Source organism: Petaurus breviceps, unplaced genomic scaffold (assembly GCF_028583685.1).
Source record: "Petaurus breviceps papuanus isolate PSGF00001 unplaced genomic scaffold, PetGlider_PUasm1.0 118, whole genome shotgun sequence".
NCBI lineage: Eukaryota > Metazoa > Chordata > Mammalia > Diprotodontia > Petauridae > Petaurus > Petaurus breviceps.
Window position 1 is genome coordinate 10787458 of NW_027185616.1, and position 20391 is coordinate 10807848.

The following is a 20391-nucleotide window of genomic DNA, read 5'->3' on the forward strand; positions in this document are numbered from 1 at the left end:
AGGTGATTCTTGGTTTTAATCCTACTTCCTTTGACCTCTGGAATATCTTCCAAGCCTTCTGAACCCTTAGTGTAGAAGTTGGTAAATCTTGTGTTAGCTTGATTGAGTTTCCACAAAACTTGAATTGTTTCTTTCTGGCTACTTCCAATATTTTCTCTTTGACCTGGGAAGTCTGGAATTTGGTTACAATATTCCTAGGAGTTTTCCTTTTGGGATCTCTTTCAGGAGGTGATTGGTGGATTCTTTCAGTTTCTAGTTTCCCCTCTGGTTCTAGAATATTAGGGCAGTTTTCCTTGATAATTTCTTGAAAGATGATGTATTTTTTTTATCATGACTTTCAGATAGTCCAATAACTTTAAAATTATCTCTCCTGGATCTATTTTCCAGGTCAGTTGTTTTTCCAATGAGATATTTCATGTTGTCTTCTATTTTTTCATCCTTTGGTTTTGTTTTATAATTTTTTTATTTCTCAGAGAGTCATTAGCTTCCATTTGCTGCATTCTAATTTTGAAGGAAATATTTTCTTCAGTGAGCTTTTGAACCTCTTTTCCATTTGACCAATTTTTCTTTTTACATTCTTCTTCTCATTGGCTTTTTGGACCTCTTTTGCCATTTGGGTTAGTTTATTTTTTAGGGTGTTATTTTCTTTAGCATTTTTTTGGATCTCCTTTAGCAAGCTGTTGCTTCATGTTTCATGATTTTCTGGCATCACTCTCACTTTTCTTCCCAATTTTTCCTTTACTTCTCTTACTTGATTTTCAGAAACCTTTTTGAAGTCCTCCCTGGCCTGAGACCAATTTATATTTTTCTTGGAGGCTTTGGATGTAGGACCTTTGACTTTGTTGTCTTCTTCTGGTTGTATATTTTGATCTCCTTTGTTACCAAAGTAAGATTCTACAATCTGATTCCCCCCCCCCCCACTGTTTGTTCGTTTTCCCAGTCAATTACTTGACTTTTTAATTCTTTGATAAAGTTGGACTTTCCTCCTAGTGTGGAGGGTGTACTATTCCTAGCTTCAGGGGTTTTGTGCAGCTGTTTTCAGAGATACTTCTAGGGATCTGTAAACTTTCAGTTCTTCCAAGGTTGTATGATCAAAGGAGAGGTGTTTACTCCTCTGGTCTATGAGTCTCTCTGGACTATGAGGCACTCTGTTCCGGCTTGGAACTGTGAGGAGGATTCCCTTTCTCCCCCTGCCACAAGCTCTGCCATGCCAGCAGTCCTCTTCACCCCAGGACTGTGACCCAAGTCAAAGCACGGACAAAACAAAATAATTCTGCCTCAGTGCCAGCAGAGAGATCCCCGCAATCCCCATCGATCAGTTGCTTGATCCCCCCATGGTCTGTGGGCCAAGAGCTCCAGAAGAAGCTGCTGCCACTGCTGCCCCAGGGTTGGGCCTGACCATGCTCCTCTCTCACCCCGATCTGACAGACCTTCCTACTGACCCTCTAAGTTGTCCTTGGTGTTTATGGCTTGAGAAGTCTGGGAACCATCACAGTTGCTAGTGATTCATTGCCCAGAGGCCTGCTCTGGGTTTGCTGGGGGCCTTAGTCTGTGCTAGGGTGACCAGCATTGGTCTGCACTCCCCTCCATCCTAGTGCAATAGACCTTTCTGTCAATCTTCCAGGTTGCCTTGGGCTGGAAATTTATTTCACTCTCATTTTGTGGATTTTACTGCTTTAGAATTTGCTTAAGATAATTTTTTACAGGTATTTGGAGGACTTTGGGGGAGATCTCAAGCAAGTCCCTGATTTTACTCTGCCATCTTGACTCTGTCCCCTATTTTCCTCAACTGTAAATGGGAATAATAATAGCACCTCCCTTACAAGGTTGTGGTCAGGATCAAATTAGATAATATATGCAAATTGCTTTACAAATTTTCAAGTGCTGTATAAATGCAAGCTATTATTATTTTCTTCCTCTTGAATTTAAATTTAAAATTCGTTTGATTGACTATGTAAATCTCCTGATAAATCTATTCTTCCTATCCCTCATTAGATGGACTCCATCCATGGTCAAGAGTTTTTCTTTTTCTGTGTCTGAAACCCTGAAATCCAAATCACAATCTAAACCAAATTCCAGTAACCAATACTAGTGGAATATATTTACCTTTATACAGTACTGCCTTATATTTGAAACAGGTCTATTTGGGCTGATTGAAAGCTAAAAGAATAATCATTTCTTCAGTCGTCTGTGCTCTCTTCTTCCCTGCTTATATGTTCCATTGTCCTGGTGTAATACCACATCATCCTCTGTGTGAGGTATGTGTACAGGGTACTCTCATCCTGACAGATTGAGATTCCCAAATATATATCTCCATCACATTGCTACACTCAAACTCTCTCAGAGTATTAGGGGGTCACTTTGTTGAGGGAAAACATACTCCCCTTACTTTCTACTCTAATTTTTGAGCCCCTACTAATGCATTAATATTTACACAATCAGCTACTAACAATAATGAAAGTTGTAGATCTTAAAAATAACCATTGACTTGGCAATAAGGCAAAAGAAATAATATCATGAATACTTATATATTAAAATAAGTGTATAAATGATTGAATACATCACAATCCACTCATTAAACTTGGCAATGTTGTCATATTAGTGCATTCAGAATCTGTGAACGTGGGGAGTGGGCACACATTTATGAGAACCTGGCATTGAAGTACGTGGGGGCAGAAAATCCTTGTGTTTGGATTAAATCACAAGTCTGGATTGTAGCCTTCAATGTAATCTGTCCACTGGGGAAAAAACCACACCATGCAAAATGGCTTCTCTGTTCACAGCTTATCTGTTGATCCTTACTGCTTTTCAGCTGGATATACTATCTTCTCTTTTGTACTCAGACTTGGCATTTAAAAGCTCTATTAACTCACAATTATTCTTAAAGTTGTTTACAAAGTGTTATCTCTTAATGTGAATATCAGTTCCCTTTAAACCAGAAAACTTCAAAGCTTATCATACTGGTCATTGTGCTGTATAGACCAGCCTAGAGTTATTTAATCACCTGGATTCTGTATTGCTTAACCAGAACAGAGCTCACAGCAACACAGGGGAGGGTAACACTTTAATGGAAGCAGCAACCTAGGCAGTTCTCGAGGATATAAAGCAGAGGCAAAGTGTGTCTTCCCCTCAGCTTTTATTTCTCTAGAGGTGGCACCAGAGAGCAAAATACACTTATGAATTTTCACCTCTCTAACTTTTAGGTTGCTGAAAAGGCAATATCTGTTACTGAACTTACTCAGGAGATGAAAAGAGCTTCATGAACCAGTGAAGGAAATGAGGAGTGGTCAGACATGTAGGAGGAAAATCAGAAATGAGCAGAAGTCAAGGAAAGTGAGAGTATCCCGGAGAAGGTGCTGGTTAATACTTCAGAAAGGCCAAATTTTGGATAAGGATGAAATTTCATCAGTTTTTGAAATAAAGAAGTTGATGTTAATCTTTGAAAGAGAAGTGTCAGTAGTATGGTGGGTTTGGAAGGCAGTTTGCAAAGAATCAGGAGTGAAAGAGTGATGAGAAATTAGAAGTAGAAAGTATAAGCTACTTTTCCTAAGAGTTTTAGCAATGAAAGGAAGGAAAGGTAGAGAATAGAGGAAGGACTGTGATGAAATGGTATTGTATTAGGGAAAATCCTGGGTCTTTTAATGTTACTTACTTAGGGGATACCTAAGGAAGATGAAGAGAAGTGGGAGTTCATATGTTGGCTTTGGGAAACCAGCAGTCGAGTTTGGTTGACATGTAGAGTATAAAGGGATGTGATGTAAAAGAACGTTGGAAAGATTATTTGGAATCATAGAGGCTATTAAATAATGGAATGAGGGAAGAGTCAATAGATTGGGAGAATTGACATGAAAGAATAAGAGGCATTATGATTGATGGGCCAAATTCTCAGGAGGGATGGAAGAGGATGTGAACAAAGGTACAAGAAGAGAGATGAACATTTCTTGGTTTGCGCTCTGAAAATGGAACAAAGGAAGAAAAGATGGGTGAAGTTGTAGGTGGGTTTTGAGATATATTTGAGGGGGAGGCAAATGACCTCAACCTCTTCAGAGATGTAGGCAGTGAGTTACCATTGAGATAGTGAATATATGGGTAGAATTGGGGGATTGAGAAGAGAGGAAGAGTTTGGAACAACTGTAAATAGGAGTAAATTAGTGATGAATAGAAGGATTGTTGTGCAAGGATGGGCCATTTGAGGTTTGAGGTGGATACAGTCTGCTTTTCTTCACTCACATTACCACTACCCTAGTTCATGTTTTCATCATCCCTTGCTTGAACTATTTTCTATAGTATCTTTATTACACTCATGGTATCCTTTCTCTCCTCTCTCCAATTGATTTTCTTTTTTTAAAAAACCTTTTTCTCAATTACATGTAAAGATAATTTTTAACATTTGCTTTAAAAAAAATTAAATTACAGGGGTGGCTAGGTGGCACCAGCCCTGGTGTCAGGAGGATCTGAGTTCAAATCCAGCCTCAGAAACTTAATACTTACTAACCAGGTCACCTTGGGCAAGTCACTTAACTCCAAATGCCCTCCGGAAAAAAAACAAAAAAACAAAAAAAATTGAATTACAAATTTTCTTTTTCCCTCCCTCCCTTTCCCTTTCCTTGAGAAGGCAAGCAATTTGCTATAGATTATACATGTAAGTCAGGCAAAACATATTTCCATATTAGCCACATTGCAGGAGAAAACAGACAAAAACCCTCCAAGAAAAATAAAGTAAAAAAAGTATCTCCAATTGATTTTTCAACAAAGCAGCCAGAATAATCTTCCTAAAGTACAAGCCTGACCAAATCATTCTCTGGCTCAAGAATTTTCAGTGGCTTCCTACTGCATTTGAATAAGTATGTAAAACCTTCATGATGTGATTGCAGATGACCTTTTTAACCTTAATGCACATGACTTCATTTTATATCTTATGTTTTAATCAAATAATCTTACTTTAGTTCTCTGAGCTTAGCATTCCATTTCTCAACATCACACCTTTGCCAAGGCTATTCCTTCCATGCCTGGAAATGTATTCCCTACGTCACCTCTATTTCTAAAACTTTCTATTTTCCTTCAAAGTTTGGCTCACATGCCACTTCTTACAGGAAGCCTTTCCCCATCCCCTTAGTTGTTAATATCGCCTTTTCCCTCTAGTGTTCATGTATGCATGCATGTAATTATTTTGTAGGTGATATCCTCACTGAGGGTGATATGCTCCCGAAGGGAAGCGACTTTTTTTTTGTTTGTCTTTGTAGCTTCAGCACCCAGTACAGTAAATGCTTATTGGACTAGATTGGATTGCTTGGATAGAATGGATGACTCAAACTGGAGAGGGTGGTAAGGGATATTTTGGAATATTTTGTATTTAGGAGGAAGTTATATTTCAATGAATGTCAAAATATGGAGAGAATGTGAGAGAAAGAGATCTGGAATATGTGTGTGTGTGTGTGTGTGTGTGTGTGTGTGTGTGTGTGTGTGTGTGTTTGCTTAACAATAGAATGGGTTGTCTTCTAAACGTCATAATCCAAAGAGGACAGAAGATAGGGGCTAGTGATTGGACGCAGATAAAAAGAAACTGAATTTAACAGAAATTGGAGTTTGTGAAAAGATACCATAGGGCAGAGGTTTTCATTAAGACAGATGGTGGTTCTGAATGACAGAAATTAGAGAAACAGTTATAAGAATTTGCTACCTGTAGGTCAGGGAGAATACCCAGTATAGAGAAGCTTGTAGACAAATCAGGCCCAAGTTTTCATTGGAAAGTTAGTGGGAATGTGCTTTTGTGGATAATATCTCCTATGAGGCAGAGAAGGCCTCTAGAAGCTTTCTGAGGTGAGAGACACCTTTGTTGATTCTATGCCCCAAGTGGAATCCCTCATTTGCTTGTAGCAGGGAAGGGGAGAGCTGCCACAGAATCAGCTATTTTCTAGTATATAACTGGGCTCTCTTACAAAACCATTTATTTGCTTCTGAAAATAATTTTCATTTTTTACTGCTATGTCTCTAGATACCAAACTTCTCTTGATAACATTTTTTGATTTAGTGGCTCTTTGTAGGTAATACACATAGGAGAGGGATGTCTATTTAGGCAGACCACCCTCTTCTTAATATTAATCCCTTGTGTTTGTATGTCATAATTCAGAAAATTTGTATGTCACATCTGTGTGTGTGTGTGTGTACGTAATTTTATAGAACCTCCCAAGGTAGACAGGTCAAGGATTGTTGTACCCATTTGACAGATGAGAAAACTGAAGTCAGGGAGATTAAGTGATTTATCCAAGATGTCACAAATATTTAGGTGATTAGCTACTATCTGGTAGTCTTTCTGGTTCATGAATCCATTATTTAGAGTCAGACTTTGGGGCATAGTGACAGAGGAGAAACAAAATGGACATTGTTGTTGCTGAAAGTGGGGAGGCAGAGGGAGAATTCCCATTCTCAGAGTTTTATGTAATGTAACGTAACCGGATTTTAGCATCTGCTCAGACTCAGCAGCTGGCATTTAAGGAATGTGAGAGTGGTTATGATCATAGGATCACAGAACTTAGGATATCAGACTCAGAGCTTTAGAGGTCTTCTAGCCCAACTCCCTCATTTTACAGATGAGGAAACTGAGTACTACAGGGGTGCCTGGCCTTGACCAGGGTCATGCAGACAGTATGTGACATAGGTGAGATTTGAACTCAGTTCCATTGACTCCACATCTAGTTTTATTTTTTGTTGCTTCAAGGTCAATGCTCACTCCTTTTCTGTCCTATTCCCACACCTCCACCACCTGAAGAAGCCCTGAGGCTGCTATCTCAATAACTCAGAGAAGATTCAGTAACCCTGGGCCTCTGTCGTGCTTCCTCTCTTAGACTTGATTTTGGGATGTCTTTGCATCCTTCTAGGTCAACCCTGGTTATTTGGCTCCCCTAGCCTTGCTCCTTATTTGGCTGACAATTATCTTTATTCTGGGCCCCTTATAGTACTTTCCTAAGAATACTGGCACTGAGGATGCATGTTAAATGCTCATAATTAGAAGCTACATTTCTGTTGTTTTCCTTTTGGGAAAATTTCTGCCTTGCTGTATCTGATATCCCCATGGTGACAAGGGGGAAAATTCATATCTGGTAGCAGGCTGTGGTATCAGACATAATGGCTTGAGGCAGAGGGAAAATGTAATCAATATTTACCTGCTGAGAGGTCTCATGATGGGATAGAAATTGACTCTCTTCCCCACTGTATGTATCCCATTTCTAGGCTGGGCTTTCTTTGTGTGTTCAGCAGAGAGAAAAATGCTTAATCTCTGTTTTTCAAGGGAAAAAAATATCTTCAGCCTGTGTGGAGCAATCCATTACCAAAGGAAAGGATGTTTAAAATATCTGAGCAGCTTCCCTGATCGTTAGCTTGGCTTCTATTTATTGGTGCAAATTTCAGTAAAGCCAAGGAAATTAAACAATCTCTACCCCATCCCCTAACCCAGAACTCCCTCCCCCTCTCCATCTTCTGCCTAGGGCAAGGACCAATTTATACCACTCCTTTGATTATCAGTGTTACCTGCCTGAGGGAGGGTGCCTGGGAAAGACAGTGTCTGGGTGTACAGTGAAGTTGGAGATGTTGATGTGTAGTATCCAACACCCCCAAATTTATGACCTTCCTGCATGTTCTTGATAAGTATAACTGTCTGTATTTGAATAAAGTTAGTTCTTCCTGAACATAAATGATGTCACTGTCAAAAGTAGGGCCTCCTAATAATCATTCATTTTCAGTGCAATGAGAAGGGGAGTTCCCTGCATGCTGTTCAGCATCCCCTCCCCCAACCCTTTTCTTCTACCAGAAGCTGACATTTCCTAGCCAGTATCATTTGACCTCTGTCTGAATCCAAAGTGAGATGTAGTGGCAGCATCAGCAAGCTGAGAACCTGTCATGGTTATGGATGGACTCTTCTCTTCCCATTAGTGTAAGGGAAGGAAGAAAAGGGATTGTTCACTTGATAACTTCTTTGGGAAAATGTCATGGGCCTGAGATTTTGTACTTCTCACTGTGCCTCTGGAATTTATCTGAGTCTTAACAAACAGAGCCTTTTAACTTGCCTACACACCACGCTCCCAGAGCCAAGGGAGGAATGGTAGACAGTAGCATTGTCCCAGGATAACCTCTTTGGGGATCAGCAAGGGCAGGGACAGGCACAGGAGGGAATGACAAATAGTGTGGCTGTGTTTGCTAGTGAGGCCAATGCTAAAGCATTGTCATTCAACAGATGCGTCCTTCTACCACCACAGGTGTTCCCTCACTTCTTGGTTTTCTCATCCTAAAATTGAGGAGGTTGGATTAAATAGCCTCTGAGGTCTTTTCCAGCTCAAGGTCTGTGACTATGCTGATAAATCTTTTTTTTCATGGTTTAATATTGATTTAAAATTTTTTGTTCTTATTAGATGAGGACTATGCACAATCAGTAACTAAGAATAGGAGCTAACATTTATATAGGGCTTTAAGGTTTGCAAAGCATTTTTTGAACATCTCATTTTATCCTCAAAACAACCCTAGGAAGTAGGTGCTATTATTATCCTCATTTTATAGGTGAGGAAACTGAGGCAGGCAGAGGTTAATTGACTTGCCAGGGTCAGAGTAAACTAATAAGTGCCTGAGGTCATATTTGAACTCAGGAAGACCCTTAATTCCAGGTCCAACACTCTATCTACTGAGCTACCAAGCTGTTTGCTTTTTTCTCAAATTGGAGCCATATTTGCTTTTGCCTTTTTTTTGGGAGGGCAATTGGGGTTAAGTGACTTGTCCAAGGTCACATGGCTAGTTTTTGTGTTGTGTTTGAGGCCAGATTTGAACTCAGGTCCTCCTGACTCCAGGGCCAGTACTCTACTCACTCTGCCACCTAGCCGCCCTGGAGCCATATTTTCAACAAGTATTTTGTCATCCTTCTCTGTGCCTTGAAGTCATCAGCTATCAAGGCATATATTGGTTTGGTTTGGAGAATACTATCAAGATTTTCCATAACATGTCTCTACTTCATCTTCTGCAAAAGCTGTTGAGGCATAGGCCATATAATTGCATAAGTTGTGATTATCTTCATGGTGGTGTCTTTTCTATTCATTTTGCTTATTTTCCTCATAAGCTCTCTAAGGTGAAATGGCCAAGAGTCCCATGAAATTGTGTTTTTAAATGGGACACAGTTTCATAAAGTGGAAAGATAAGTGGCTTTTGAGTCAGAGTTCCAATCTTGGAACCCAGTACTGGGTTCTAATTTTGTCTCTGGTGTTTGCTATCCATGTGACTCCAGACAATTCTTTAAATCTTCCTTGAAGAAATCTTGGTTTCTTCATCTGTAAAATAAATGAGGTAGATTATATGGTCTCTAAGGTCCCTTTCAGCTATAGATCTATATGTCTATGTCTTGGTGGGAGGTGGGGCTAGCCATGCATGTTGGAGCCAACTGTACCAATTCCTTTGTTTGCCTCTCCACAGAGAATCTGTGGTCCATCCTTTTATTTGGATGCATTTCTTTCATCTTCTGGTTTCATTCATCAATGTCAATATTGATATTGTTCAGTTTTCCCAAAAGTATATGAATTCATGGGTCACGTGAACCTAAGATCTTACATCTAGAAAATCAAAGGTTAATTTATTATTTTGAGATTATCTAAAAAGTATGGGGATGTTACTGGCCTCTGCCTGATTTTTTTGGCCACTCTGCCATACTTACTGTGTAAGTGGGAGTGGGCCATAGATGACTAAAGATCATTTCATATTTCTCTTTGTTTTATGACTCTCTGTGGTCATATCATTCATAACTTAGAGTCCAACCTACAACAGTAGGCAAGCCTCTCTGTACTTAACTAGGTAGATCTTCAGAGAACAGACATAGTACTCAATTCTCAAAGCCTTTCCTATGGTAGAATCTGCAGGAATTGAAAATCTGCTAGCGTAGCCTTGGAGAAGCCACCTCATCTTCCTATTGGAACAGGACTTTGTGGAGGTCTAAGAAGTTCATTCAGGAAACTCCTAGGGAAGCCTTAACCACACTTTCAATGAGGACTAGGGAATCGAATTTATAGGAAGGAGAAGATCAGTATGGATGCTTTCAAGAATAGTACAGACCAAGTATGGTGGCACATCCCTGTGATCCCTGATGGCTGGGAATGGAAGCTGGTGGTTCATTTGGATTTAGGGATTCTGAGTTACAGTATGCCTAAAGTTAATTGGGTGCCGCACTAGGTCTGGGACCAATATGGGGAACCCAGGGAGTGAGGAGGGGTGGGAGTAGCAGACTACTCAAGAAAGAGTGAACTAGGTCAGAAATGGAGCAAGCCAAAGTTTTCATACTGATTAGCAGTGGTATTAGGCCTCTGTTTACTGTGCTTCCAGCCTGGGTGAGATAAGGAGATCCAATCTTTCCCCTAAAAAAAAAGGCCACATATAAATCACAGAGAGACTTCTTCCCATCTGGACTTTTGGAAAATATTACATTTCCTTGTTTGGAATAGTGCCAATCAAGCATGAACTGTCTTTTTTTTTTTTTTTTTTTTGCAGCTGTAGCAATCACAGCAACCATATCACTAGGGGTATGGCTGCTATATGGGGTCAGTGACATAGGGTGGGAGGGAGAAGTATTTTTGGTCCTTCATTGTCCTTGCACTTATTTGAAACTTCAAAATGTGACTGAATAATAATTATATCACATTAAAAAAATCTGTTCAAGGTTTGCAAGTGAAGCACTATAGTTTAGTGGACTGAAATCTGACTCTGGAGTAAGGGAAATTTGGGTTCAAGTTGCACTTTCATCACATACTATTTGTGGGACCCTGGTCAAGTAATTTAATCTTCCAGGACCTCAGAAATCTCTATGAGACTATAAATAATAGAATATTTGCCAGTCTTCCTTGGTAGCAGGGAATTTTCTTTATTTTTATTTTATTTTTTTGCCTTTTGGAGGGGGGAGGGCAGGGCAATTGGGGTCAAGTGACTTGCCCAAGTTCACATGGCTAGTAAGCGTTAAGTGTCTGAGATCACATTTGAACTCAGGTCCTCCTGACTCCAGAGCCACTACTCTATTCACTGTGTCACCTAGCCGCCCCCTGGGAATTTTATGAATAGCAGTTCCCAACACCATTGCAGTTATGGGCTCAGTGTGGGGTGGGGAAGGGTTATAAAACACTTGGCTCATGTGATAAGGGCAATTCAAGTAATCATTAGCTCTATTTAATAGATGAGGAAACTGAGGTTTAGAGGTTGAAATTGCTTTTATACTAATACAGCTGGCAGGTAGAAGAATCAGGATTTGACCCTAGATGGACTCCAGGGCTCTTTCTAGTATGCCATACTGCCATTTATGACTGATGCCATAGAAAGATCGACATCCTGGCAAGACTGTTGTTTAATGAGAAAAGTCACGAATCTATCCCTGGTGTGACACATGTCAGACAATTTTAGGTGAAGTGATTTGAAACTACAGCCTTTTTCTTTCCACCCACCCTCAAAGTATCAGGACAGATGTAGCATCCACTGTCCCCGCCCTTGTCTCATTTTAAGAGATGGTTCTATCTTCACAGTGAGAAGGGGACCTCATCAGTTTAAAAGGGGTATAAGAAGCAGGCATTGTGAGTAGAGACTGAACTGTCTCAGGTTTCTACTGTTGATTGGCTGAATAATCATAAATATGAATAATCATAAAAGTTCAGTTGTATCTGGCTATCACATCATAGATATGCTCATGAAAAACCATGAATGATTTAGAGTGTATTCATACACATTTTTAGAGATTATGTTCTTTGATAATTGATAGACAATTGGCAGTGAACTTTTAAGTTTCACCATCCTAACAATGGCCCCGATCAATCCTCTGTAAATAAGCACTTAAACGCTTTGGAGATAATTATTTAAAATCATATAAATTCTTAAATAAAAAAAAAATCTTCCTTAGAAATATTATTATTGTGTTTTGTGTGAGTTTGGATTTTCTTTTGTTGGATGTTTTAAAAACTGGATGCTCCAAGGTATCTCTAAATCTTCCTTCAGTCATGTTTACTACCATCTTTAGCCTGGCTTTGATTAAAGGTCTGATTCAGCATCCTGCTGTATTGAGAGAGCTTAGCTTGACTCTTTTTGCCTTAGGAGCTTTTGATATTAGGTGGGGGAAGGAGGAGCACTGCTAGACTAAATCAAGCCCCCAAAATCATTGAAAGAAAATCTGACACGTGTCATCTATCCTCATAATATTGCAGGTGGATAAAATTTCTAGAAAGAACAGAAGGACAGGGGTTAGAAAATATCTTAAAAAACACAAATTCACTGAGAGTCTGAGAGGCTGCTTAGTAGGGCAAAGGCATAATGGTGATAGGGTTGGCCTTAGAGTTAAGAGTACCTGGATTCAAGCCTCTGACACATACTGGATGAATACTAAGCAAATCCCTTAGCCTCTCAGGTAACCTGATGAACTGAGGTTTGCCTATATTGTTAGAATAAGTTTCTTCACTGGGATATTCTGACACGATGGAAATAACAGGTCCACATCCAACAGAGAAGTCACACACACACACACACACACACACACACACACACACCAGAAGGTCCAGGGGTGTCCTTTCTTTTCCCTTTATCACGGTTGTCTAGGCCCAAACTCATGAATCAGTAGATTCCCTTTTTTTCTTCCTCCTCTCCAAAGATCTTATCCACTGACTGCCATATGAGGCCTGAGATTTTCATATTACTTTGGTCACTCCTTTCAGTTTAAGGTGTGGAAGACCCCAAATGAAATGCAAATGTCATGCAGGAAAGGTCACTTTGTAAACCTTTATCTGTAATTAATATCTTAGTTCAGATAAATTCATTAAATTCAATTCACAAATATTTATGAAGCATTTACTAAGTATAAGTATATGATAGGTTGCGTAGTTTTGGATCAGACCTACTAAGAGTATAGGGAGCTCCTGGTAGGGAATTCCCTCTATCAATGTAGATGAGCACTTTCTCTGCATAGTAATGAGTAGACAGTCACCTGGGTTACTCAGAAGCCTATATGCATCAAAAGTAGGACTTTATCCCATATCCTTCTTACTGAGACCAGCTCTTTATATTGTATACTCTAGCAGTTTGCTTCTCATCATTTGACTGGGGTCATAAAGACAAACAATCTTTGTCACCTGGGAGGGTCTATGGTATTGTAGGGGTGGGAGCAGTGTTGGTGGGGCCACAACACACACAGAAATAAACACAAAGTGATTTCTTTTTTTGTCCAAATTAACCAAAAAGCAGCTAAATACTTACTAAATACTCCCTGTCAGAAATACTTCTTTGCTAGTCTTTCAAAAACCACTCAATACAAAGTAATTTCAATAATAATATTAGATAGTATTTATATAGTGCCTTAATATTTGCAAAACTTGATGGATATCTCATTTGACCTTCACAAACCTGTGAGATAGGTGCTTTTATTATCTCTGTTTTACAAATGAGGACACTGAGTCACAGAGCTTATTAGCTTTGAGTGTAATAAATACCCAAGGCGGGATTTAAACTGTATCCGCTGAGAGTGCTGACAAGTGAGAGGTGGTAGTGGTATTAGTGGTGTTGGTGTTGGAGAATCAGGAAATACTTGGTTTTGAGTAAATTGCCTGGGCAGCCAATCACTCAGCAATACTGGGGGTAATAGACTTGGGATAGATAAGTTTCAATGTGAGGAAAGAGAGTATACCAGAAGTCTGATTCTGTGGGAGTTCTGGGCAGCCATGGGTTAGTGAGCTTACCCAGTGGAGAGTGGCCAAGACAAAGCAAAGCAGGCTGCTGAAGACAGATTTCACCTATTTTCCCAAGGGACAGCCCAGCTGTTAAGCTCCCCTGTGAGAGAGAAGGGCATCTGACCCAGAGTCAGAATCCTGTTACTTCTCTTTATCATGGGAAATGAAAAAGAATGTTTCATCCAGTCACCCAGCCTACCTTACTAGGCAAAGTAGCTTGGGTCCCATTGCTAGCAGTTGGAACTGAAGAGCCCTTCTTGCTTCCCTGGACCTCATTTCTGACTTCAGAATAACACTTTGTAGGCCCAGATGACTCTCAGGGATTCACAGCATGCTCTGAGAGAAACATGTCCCTCTGATAAGTTGATGTTACATTTTGAGGGATTTTTGGCAAAATGCTGGGTGGCCAGCTGTTATAGCACCCTCCTGCAGGGAGTACATTTCCCACAGGGATTGGAGTCTGAGGGGATTGTTGGCTTCCCTACTCTGAGGGTAAAGATTTAGCCGGAGGGAGGCCCATTGCTATATAGATTTCATGGGGTTTCTGGAGATGAATTGGAGAAGCAGTTTGCTCTCTAGGACAGATGCTTCTATAGTTTTAATGGGTGTTATTAGCCCTACTAATCAGACATTTGGAGATTTGGTGAAAAACAAAGATCTAGGGAATGGAGAAAACATTTAGCAAATCAGAAACAATAAAGACCTGGAATGAGATGTTTGGGAATAACAGGATGAGTAAAAGCAAAATAGATAGTGTGAGAAAAAATATGAAAAAGAGCAAAATTCGATACTGTTGGAAGACTCAAAGAAAATGCCATAACCTCAGGATGAAACAAGCATAAAGGGTAATTAAGCCTAATGCTGTGCAGAAAAATGGCGGGGGAGACAAATACTGAAATAAGAAGAGTAATAGCAGGGAGAAGGGCCAAATGAGTAATGTGACAAGCTCTTTAGTGAAAAATGAGAGATTCAAGTAATGAGAATCTCAAATAAGACAATTCTAGAAATGAAAGCAATTTTAAAGTAAGACTAATGGACCAAATGCAACCAACAGAAAACGAGGTAATAGTTGGGGATAAAGACCATGAATAAAACAAATCCAGAAAGAAAGAAAATATGTCTGCTGCTATGGTTGTCAGATGATTGTGACAGGAGAGCTGAAGATGGACAATAAGAGAATAAGGCAGAAGAAAAAAATCTCTCAGCCCCAAGTCATGTTACATTACAGGGATTACTCAATGGTGCATGACATCAACTCCAGGCTGTATGTAATGGACATTTTGGGAGCTAAGAGGATCTTAATTTAGGCAAGAGAACAGGTGCCATGTATCCCTCCCTCTCTCCCTCCCTCCCTCCCTCCCTCCTTCCCTCCCTCCCTTCCTCCCTTTTTCCCTTCCTCCCTTCCTCCTTTCCTCCCTTCCTCCCTTCTTCCTTTCCACCCTCACTTCCTTCCTTCCTTCCCTCCTTTCCTTTTAAATAGGGATCATTCTGCCAATGGCTATAGTTTGGTAGCCTGTCTCTTAAATGCTTCATTGCAATGATTTTACTACTTCAAGGTAACATATGTTTGCTCCTTTTTTGAGTAATCAAATTCATCATGTCCAAAAAAAAGAACTCATTTGTCTTCCACCAAACTGCTCCTCTTCCTAGAATTCTGCTTCCTGTTATTGCCCACTCCCTAGCCAATCAGGAATAAATGCAGCCAATTCTACATCCTCAATGTGTCTTGCATCTGTTCCTAGAACTACCACCCTTGCTCTTGCCCTTATTACCCCTCATTTGTACTATTAAAATAGCTTCCTATCTACCTCCAGTTCATCCTAAACAGTGATTCTAGCTTAGTCTTCCTAATTGATTGATCAATTCCACCATTGATCATATCACTAATATCCTCAAAAGTCTTCAATAGCTTTCCATTATGTATGGGAAAAAATTCTGAACTCAGCCTTACCTTCAAGGTCCTCCTCTAACCTTTTCCAAATTTATTTCCCACCACTCCCTTATGTATATTCTAGTGCAGCCAAAGTATTACTTATTATTATTATGTACTTTCATGTCTTCATGCTTTTGCCTATATGACTTTCTATCCCTGGAAGCTACTTCCAATGTCATCTCTTCCTTTTGAATCTGTTTTAAAGACCCAGATCAAATGCCATGTTCCCTTGAATATTTTCCCTGTTTACTGTCCTTTCTCTAAGTCAAAAGTGACTTATGTCTCTTAGTAACTCTCACGATGCATTTGGTATCTCTCTTAAGCACTTATCACATTCTAATTTTTAATATGTTTTTTGTATGTCTTATCTTTCCTGGTAAACTATAAGCTTCTTGAAAGTTTGAACCATATCTTATTTACCTTTTTATTCCCTTCAAACCCCCAAACCTGGTACATAGAAGGTACTAAATAAATTTTGATTTGAATGGATATTGCACCTTTTAGGGAAAAAACAATAACCCTTCAACACTAGTCATAGATGTGATCCTCTTGCTGCTTTCTTTTTTGAACAACCTGAATGGTAGACAATTCCTTACTTTGTGATTGTATTTCTCTAATTTTCTTAAAATATCATCTTAATGTTTTAATAGTTTTTGATGCAAATATTTCACATAATTCAAAATTTAGTATGTTTCAGAGTAGAGGTGATATGCTATGCATGAAAATATCCAATCTACGTGACTGAGGAAAAATGATGGAACATTAGTAAACAGTAAAAAGAGTTTTGAAATTAGATTTGGAAAGGCCCATAGACACAGAAGACAAGAAGTATGAGAAAATTTTTCTGAATAGAGAGACAACTAAGATGAAAGGTAGAAAGAAACTGGCTCCAGTTAAAGGCATAGGATGTTTATTGTAGATGAGTCTGCCAAATCTGAGGTCCATTTTCCTTGAGTTGGCCAAATGTTGGTCAAAATTGATTGTTAAATTATTATCATTATTTTAAAATCAATGAACATTTATTAAAGGCCTCTGTATGTGGCACTGGCCAAGTTGTTACAAAAAGAAAAAATATCTATAATAGTCACCTGACATGAAAGTAGTTTGCAATCCCTTATGGACACTTTTCTTCCTAACAACTAACCACTGTTAAAAAGAAAAAGAAAAAAAATGTGACTGAGAAATTCCTTGCTTTCATGTATAGTCCTGTGTTTACTCTCCCGTATGGAGTCTTTGATATCTGATAAAGGCTAAACTGTACCTGAAAGCTTTGAAAGCTTTTCCACACTCCTTACATTTATAAAGTTTCTCTCCAGTATGAGTTCTCTGATGTTGAGTAAATAATGAGCTCTGATTAAAATCTTTTCCACATTCATTATATTCATAAGGTTTCTCTCCAGTGTGAATGACATGATGTCTAATAAGGGCTGAGCTATCACTGAAGGCTTTCCCATATTGATTACATTCATAAGGTTTCTCTCTAGTATGAATTTTCTGATGGATTATGAGGTTTGTACTCTGACTGAAGTCTTTCCCACATTCAATACACCTACATGGTTTCTTTCCAGTATGAATTCTCTAATGGATTGTGTGATTTGCATTCTGACTGAAGGCTTTCCCACATTCATTACATTTATAGGGTTTTTCTCTAGCATGAATTCTCTGATGCTGAATAAAATCTGCACAATATCCAAAGCATTTCCCACACTGAATACATTTATAGGGTTTTTCTCCTGCATCAGTTCTTTTATGGTTTGTGAGAATTGCATTGTGGTGGAAGGCTTTTCCACATTCATAAGGTTTTTCTCCAGTATGAATTCTCTGATGTTGAATAAGGGCTGAGCAGTCACTGAAGGCTCTCTCACATTCATTACATTTATAGATTATAGAATTTCTCTCCAGTATGAATTCTCTGATGCTGAGAAAGGGATGAACAGTAACTGAAGCCTTTTCCACAATCATTACAAGTGTATGGCTTTTCTCCAGTATGTATCTTATGATGTTTAACTAGGTCTGATTTCTTCCTATGTGTACTACATCTAAAGAGGCTTTTTCCTATATGAACTCTCTATTGTTTAACAGGGACTGATCTCAGACCAAAGTTCCTCCCAGGTTCAGTACCTTCATGACCTTTCCCTCCAGGAGAAGGTTTCTTGTGAGTGATTTTTACTTGCCTTAAATATCTCTCTTGTCTGCTATCACATTCCCAGGTCTCTTGAAATTTAGGGTCCTCTGGACCAGTTCTTGGTAGTGTTTTAATTACTTCTTCTTTGGGTGCAGTTGAGTTATCTTCTAAACAGTCAGGATTTGGAAGTGATTCTCTGGACTTAGGTGCAGTCTCCTAGGCTGGGTATTCATGAGTCTTCTCCTTGCTCCAACTCAGAGTTCACATCAGGCTTAGAAACTGGAAGCCCCAGCAAAACCAGGTTACTATACTTATCCATCATAAGGCCCTTGTACAGGTCTTTCTGAGGAAGGTCTCAGAAAGAGAGAGGAGTGCCCCCACTCCTCCTGAGTGAAGTCCATGACCACATATTTAAATACCATAGAGTCATGGGACCTGGCTGACAAGGGCACACCAGCCATAACCTCATCTCCTAGTTTTCCTTCTTCAGAATGGACAAAGTCCTGAGAATACCTAGCTCCTTCTGCCGTCATTGGGGTAGGATGCTCTGGATCACTGCCCCTGGACAGTCCCTGGATGGAGGGGAGATGGGTGGCTTTTCTTAAGCCCTGACTTCTCAGGGTAGGAGGTTTAGCAGCTAAGTCAGAAGATGGCTTTTTTGAAGAACCTATATTTCGCTAGGTGCATCCTTGGTCATCTGAGGCCACCAGGTATATGAAGCTTTTTTAGCTTGAGAGAATTTGCCAAAACTTGACTTCCACTAGCATAGCCTTTCAGTATCCACACCATATTGAAATATTGGAGGATAACTTTAGTGGAAGGTATTGAATACATTGTCAGCTGATATGCCACAATTTTATCCCTAGCCTTCTGAAAGGATGCTTGTGTAACTCAAAGGAATTGACTTTGGAAGGGTTAATCCTGTGGTGCTAAGTGGTTTCTATGATACCATGGACAGCACTGTGCTCCAAATCTTTATTTTGTAGTTTCTTTGTTTTGTTTTGTTTAATTTTTCCCCTTTTTTTGTCCTTTGTAACCTGACCTATATTCAGTTTTCTTCTTACACTTATCTCTAGTGTGATTTCATAGAAAGAATGACCTCATCATCTCTTTTTGGTCAGGAACTATTTTCAATGTGTATCTCCAGTGGTTAGGATGGTATTTGTCATGTGGTAAACACTTGACTGATATTCATTCATTCTTTTGGAAAAACTACATGAGCCAAAAGGTGGCATAGTCAATTGAGTGCTGGATTTAAATTCAGGAAAGCCTGAGTTCTACTCTTGTCTCAGACACTAGCTATTCGACTCTGGGTAAGACAGCGAAGTTCTTTCAGCCCCATTTTCTTTGTTTGTAAAATTAGGATAATTATAGCGCCTACCTCATAGAGTTGCTATAAGGATTAAATGTCACAATATAAACAAATCACTTTGCAAACCTAGAAGCAATAAACAACAACAATTCTATTTGCTTTTTCTGGCAAATGTACTCTCTTTTATTATTCTTGTTTCCCTGGCGTTATTGACAGCAATGGCCTTATTTAAGTGTCTCTCTTTCTTCTTCCTCTCTCTTTGGGAGGCAACTTCCTATTAGAGCTGTGTGTCTTCTGAGCTGCTAGATATGTACTTGGGGATTGTTTGATGTTTACATAGAGTCAGGTTGATTACCAGATGGAGGAATGAAAAGCTACCGTTAGTAGATGAATCATGGGACCTACATCTTTATACTGGGCAGGCTAAGGACACAGTCCCTTCTGCATTGGTACAAACGCCACTTTTCATTCTGGATCTTCTGGGCCTGTGGTGGGTGACAGCTTTGGTCATGGCCCATCTTTATCATATCAGCCTCTCGGCACTTGTGTTGCTGCCACTGCTGGTAATGGCCTTGAAATGCTAAATACAATTAAAAGTTTTATCTCTAAGCCTAGATGACAGTTCACATCTGCATGAAAGCACTTTCCACCCTGAAAAACTTCAGATTATAACATTCAAAGAAACAGTGCTACTTTCTGTGCATGAGTATGCAGCTTATAAGCATTTCCTGATCCCAAAGTTAACGGGGTTACCATCCTATCAAAATTACTTTAAAATGTAATGCTTTTAGGAGTCAGTGTGGTGTAGTGGAAAGAATATCAGACTAGAAATTAGGATGCATGGGTTCTAGTCTCAACTTTGCTATCAAAAGCTGTGTGGCTTTGATAAAAATGATTTTTATCTTTCTGGGACTTGATGCTCTTCATAAAATGAGCAAGTTAGATTAAATGATCTTGAAGATGCCTTCTAATTTTAGTATCTTATATTATAGATGATGTTAATTAACTAAATTAATTAAATGTGTCATTAATTACTTAAATTTTATTTTTTTCAATTAACAAACATTTATTTTCTTTCCCTCTAACTTCCTCATCACTGGCAAAAAAACAAAAAGCAAACCAAACCAAACAAAGCCATCATAACAAGTATGCAAAACAAATTCCTACATTGGCCATGTCCAAAAATTGATGTTTCTTTGAATAGCATATTATTGGCCTCTGTTATGATGTGAGTTATTTCTCTAGTAGTGGTAATGAATTTGTTTGGGTCCAGAGGGAGGCAATATGCTAAGTAGAAAAAACA

The 20391-nt window shown here is 39.2% G+C and overlaps 1 pseudogene; it reads right to left on the reverse strand.

The window, feature by feature from the left end:
* Positions 1-16863: 16863 nt before the first annotated feature.
* On the reverse strand, positions 16864-18309 carry LOC138160974 (zinc finger protein 79-like; annotated as a pseudogene).
* Between the last annotated feature and the right edge of the window lie 2082 nt (positions 18310-20391).